The sequence below is a fragment of the Desmodus rotundus genome, chromosome 1 (genome assembly GCF_022682495.2).
Source record: "Desmodus rotundus isolate HL8 chromosome 1, HLdesRot8A.1, whole genome shotgun sequence".
Lineage (NCBI taxonomy): Eukaryota > Metazoa > Chordata > Mammalia > Chiroptera > Phyllostomidae > Desmodus > Desmodus rotundus.
In genome coordinates, this window is record NC_071387.1 from 144563819 (window position 1) to 144569481 (window position 5663).

Genomic DNA, 5663 nt, shown 5'->3' on the forward strand with positions numbered 1-5663 from the left:
CTAGTATTTTTCTCTTACGGATGATAGAGAACTATGCATCTGTAGGTGGTGTAGGGGTTCAGAATATGTCACCCCAAAGTGTGCTACATTGACATTTATTTTGATTTAAAGGCATTTGAGAAACAGCAGTGCAAGGAGACATTCTCCCCCTCCTTTGCCCCCCTGAAAGTGGGTCATAAAGCCCCCATGTGAAGTAAGGCACCCTTAGCACCAGAGACATGCAATTCAGGGCTGAAAGGACAGTGTACATAAACCTCGTTAATTCCTCCTCATTTACTTCCCCAAGCCCACAGCCTCTGCCCTGTCAGTTCTTCATAAATGTGTTGTTTCAGGGTCTAAAAGACAATAAAACTTCCTACCTTTACTTCTTTGAGTCATGTGTTATAGGGCTTCTGTACAATATATACAAACTTTATTTTTCTTCTGTTAATTTGTCTTATGTCAATTAAGTTATTAGACCAGTCAAAGAACCTAGAAGGGAAAAAGGAAAATGTTTTCTATGCCTAGAGTGATGAAAGTTAGATTTTTGTAAACAGAAATGAAGATCAAGAAAAATAATACATGTAGTTAAACTTTTTGCCCACCATTTAAAAAATACTGCCCTAGTGATGTTTAATGAATTTGACTCCAAAAGAAGGGAGAAAAATCATGGGACTACATCAAACTGGAAAGCTGCACAGCAAAGAAAACTATCAACAAAACAAAAACCAGATGTCAGGAGATATTTGCAAACAATATGTCTGATAAGGGGTTAATATCCAAAATTTACAAAGTCTACAACAACACAATTAAAAGTGGGCAGAGAATCTGAATAGACAGTTTTCAAAGGAGGCATTCAGATGACCAACAGGCATACAGGGTGCTAAACATCACTCTCAGGGAAATGCAAATCAAGCCACAGTGAGAGGTCGCCTCACACCTGTTTGAATGGCTGTTACCAAAAAGACAAAAGAGTGTCAGCAAGGATGCGGAGAAAATGAACCCTTGAACACTGTTGGTGGAATTGTACACTGGTACAACCACTATGGAAAACAATATGGAGGATCCTCAAAAATTTAAGAATAGAACTGCCATATGATCTAGTAACTCCTTTTCTGGGTAGTTATGCAAAGAATATGAAAACACTAACTAGAAAAGATATGTGCACCCCCATGTTTTTGCAGCATTATTTTTACTAGCCAAATCTTAGTGTCCACTGATGGATGATTGAGTAAAGATGTGATATATTACGTACAATGGAATGTTACTCATCCAAAAAATAAAATAAAATACTGTCATTTGTGACAACATGGATGGATCTTGAGGATATTTTGCTAAATGAAGTAAGTCAAACAGAAAAGGATAAAAAGCATGATTTCACTCACATGTGGATTATAAAAAACAAGTGAATAAGCGAAGCAAAACAAAAACAAACTCATAGATCCAAACAGAAGAAGGATGGTTACCAGAGAGGGTAGAAGGCTGGGGAGGGCAAAATGAGCAAAGAAGTCAAATATATGGTGGCAGATGGAAACCAGACTATTGGTGGTGAGCACGCATAGTGTATACAGATATTAAATTGGAATGTCATATGCCTGAAATTTATATAATGTTATTAACCAATGTTACCTCAATAAAATTAGTGAATAAAGTCCTTGTGACACAGATGTGATGTGGCTCACAAGTCAAGTAACATATTTTCTAAAATAAGTTTTCCTTTGCATTATCTTTTGTAAAAGTCTTGACACATTCTCGTATTCGATCCTTACAGCAGTCCTCGGGCATTTTCTGAAGAGTGCCGTTCAGGGAGAAGTAGATACAGATGGTGGCATTGCTTGAAAGTAGCGTAAGGTGATCAGAAAAACCTGCAGTCGCCCAGGCAGGCCCAAGTGTTGAGACATGCAAGAGGCTGCCTAAAGGCAGAGAGGAAAAGCCAGGGAAAGGGTTTCTTTGGCAAATCAGAGCACTTAAAGATGGTCACGTGCACTGGGGAATTTAGAAAGCCCTGCACATTCCAAGGATGGGACGTGTGTGCTCAGAACAAAACTGAGAAGACCCTCCACTTTCACTGTTGGAAGACTTATAAACTTCAGCAGGATGTGAAGAGTTGGGCAGATTTGTAAGTAGCCTGGCTAACTGTTAAAGGGGTCTCCCAGCACAGAGCCCAACCACAAAGTGAAGCAACTAGCTAAATACAAAGCCAGAAATCAAAACTAGGTCTTGTAATCTAGTTCAGTGTCCCCCCATAATGGCACCTCTCAAAGTCCAAAACAAATGGATGGTATGTGGCCCCAGATAGGCTGCCCCCCAGAATCCCACAGTGGCATATTGATTAATTTGAATTAAGGTTACTTGATCAGCAGCTGGTACCAGAAGGGCCCTGGACCCTCCGTTGTCTCCTTGAATGCCGGAAATAAGTCTTCCATGTGAAAGGCAGCCTCTGCACTGGGAAGACAGCCCTTATTGCTAAACAACTCAGAGTCAAAAATCTGTGTGATCAAATATTATTATCTCTTTTCTAATGTACTAAAATTTTTAATTCCTCATTGACAAATACCCAAAGTTTGCTTAGATTCCTTTCTAATGAACATTAACTTTTTTGTTTGGTCAATTTTCCCCAAATTGTTTCTCTGTCTAAATAGCACAAAAAGGGTATCTTGTTCGATTATTTCCTTGAGCTTCATTTTTATGGTCCAAGCATATTGTTATTCTCCTGTGCACAAGTATTGTATTGGTTTTTCTCCTGTTAATCCAGTCTTGTGTCAGTTTTGTTGTTTTATTATTAGTCCAGCTGTAAGAATTAAAGAAGGGTAGAGGTGGAAAATTCTCCCCCTCCTCACAATGTTCTAATATCTGCTCAAAACAAAAAAAGAATGACAGCTGCCCTGGCCAGTGTGACTCAGTTGGTTGGAGCGTCATCCCATAAACTAAGGGTTGTGAGTTTGATTCCCAGTCAGGGCACATGCCTGGGTTGCTGGTTTGGTCCCTGATGCAGACGGTCTGATCCCCAGTCCAGGCACATGTGATCCCCAGTCCAGGCACGAATGGGAGGCAACCAATAGATGCTTCTCTCTCGCATTGATGTTTCTCTTTCTCCCTTCCCCTTCCCCTTCCTCTCTCTCTAGAAAGCAATGAAAAAATGTCCTCAGATGAGGCTTTTAAAAAAAGAGAGAATGATAGCTAACATTTATTGAGCACTCAGTATAATGCCCACATCATTAAGAATTTAAGAGCACCATCTCATACATTTCCTACTGCAACCTTTCAGAGTGGGTGCCGGTAGTATCCTCTTTTTACAAATGCAGGAAGGAAGACTGGGAGGTTGAGAGCTTTGCTCAAGATCATACAGTTAGTGAGTAACATAGCTAGGATTTAACTCAGGCTTGCTGAATTCTTGCACTCTTAGCTGGTGACCACACGAAAGTTTGTCTTGCTTTAGTGACACCCAACAGAGGGATTAAAGAACACCACTGTTCTCACAAACTGATGCATTGCTTCTCTGTTTAATCTGTACTGGTTTCTGAGAAATAATCACCCTCATCATATCTGAGAGCTCTTTGGTAGGTCCTTCTAGTCCTCACCATTCCTCTCCCTTCTCCAGGTCGGAAACCATCTCTTTCTTTTTCTTTGAGCTTCCATAGCCTCTTATTCTTTCCTATGACATGTGGACTTTTTACCTCTTTCTACCTTGTAGTTATCTGTAGCATCTCTTAAATTTTCAAAATACACTAGACATCATGTTTTCTCCCTATTCCCGCTACACACACATAGACAAACGCACAATATATTACGCAAACACAATAGATGCTGAATGAATAAAGAATCTTATAAAATTGTGCACCCTATTTTGTCTATATTCTTTAACCTATTTCCTTTTAGCTTATAATTTTATTTTTAAATTTATGTAATCTTTGATGTCAATGAACATAAATAAATGTCTCAATAAAGATGGAAGATATCAAATCAGATATTGCAAATAATTGAAAACCAAATACGATATTTAAGATAGTTCTTTTGAAAAGGATTTAAATACTTCTATTTTCCCCACCACCATTCCCCCCCTCCCCACCCATCCCCACCTCCCACCCTCAATCCTACTCCTTTTGGCTTTGTCCATGTGTCCTTGATACATGTTCCTTGACGACCCTTCCCCTTTCTTCTCCCATTATCCCCTCTTTCCTCCCCTCTGGTTACTGTCAGTTTATTCTTAATTTCATTGTCTCTGGTTATCTTTTCCTTGCTTATTTGTTTTGTTGATTAGGTTCCACTTATAGGTGAGATCATATGCTATTTGTCTTTCAGCACTGGCTTATTTCACTTAGCATAATGCCCTCCAGATTCATCCATGCTGTCGAGAAGGGTAGGAGTTCCTTACTTCTTTCTGTTGTGTAGTATTCCTTTGTGTAAATGTACCATAGTTTTTTGACCCACTCATTTGCTGATGGGCACTTAGGTTGTTTCCAATACTTGGCTATTGTAAATTGCACTGCTATGAACATTGAGGTGCATAGGTTCTTTTGGATTGGTGTTTCAGGGTTCTTAGGGTATAATCCCAGTAGTCTAATTGCTGGGTCAAAGGGCAGTTCCATTTTTAGTTTTCTGAGGAAACTCCATACTGTTTTCCATAGTGGCAGCACCAGTCTGCATTCCCACCAACAGTTCACTAGGGTTCCCTTTTCTCCATACCTTCACCTACACTTGTTTGTTGATTTGTTTATGATGGCCATTCTGACCAGTGTGAGGTGGTATTTCATTGTGGTTTTAATTTGCATCTCTCTGATGGCTGGTGATGCTGAGCATCCTTTTATATGTCTCTGGGCCCTCTGTATGTCCTCCTTGGAGAAATGTCACCTAGGAATAAACCTAACCAAGGAGGTAAAAGATCTGTACTCAGAAAGCTACACAACACTGAAGAAAGAAATTAAAGAAGACACAAACAAATAGAAGCATATACCGTGTTCATGGATTGGAAGAGTTAACATCATCAAAATGTCCATAGTACCCAAAGCAATTTATAGATTCAACTCAATCCCTATTAAAATACCAATGACATATTTCTCAGATACAGAACAAACATTTCAAACATTTATATGGAACCATAAACAAGCCCAAATAGCTTCAGCAATCTTGAGCAAGAACAAAGTAGGAGGGATCACAATACCTGACATTAAACTATGTTATAAGGTCACAGTAATCAAAACAGTCTGGTAGTGGCATAAGAACAGACACATAGATCAATGGAACTGAACAGAGAACCCAGAAATAAATCCAAGTCTCTATGGTCAATTAATATTTGACAAAAGGGGCAGAAGCATAAAATGGAGTAAAAGTAGCCTCTTCAACAGATGATGTTGAATGATCTGGACAGCTACATGCAAAAAAATGAAACTCAATCACCAACTTACACCATACACAAAAATAAACTCAAATGGATAAAAGACTTAAATGTAAGTCATGACACCATAAAAGTCCTAAAGGAGAACGTAGGCAGGGAAATCTCAGGTAATCCATGCAGCAATATTTTCACCGTTATGTCCCCTAGAACAAGGGATATAAAGGAAAGAATAAAGAAAGAGGACTTCATCAAAATAAAAAAAGCTTCTGTATGGCTAAAGAAGACATCAGCAAAATGAAAAGGGAATCAACTATATAGGAAAACAGCTTATAATTTTAAAATTCAAATG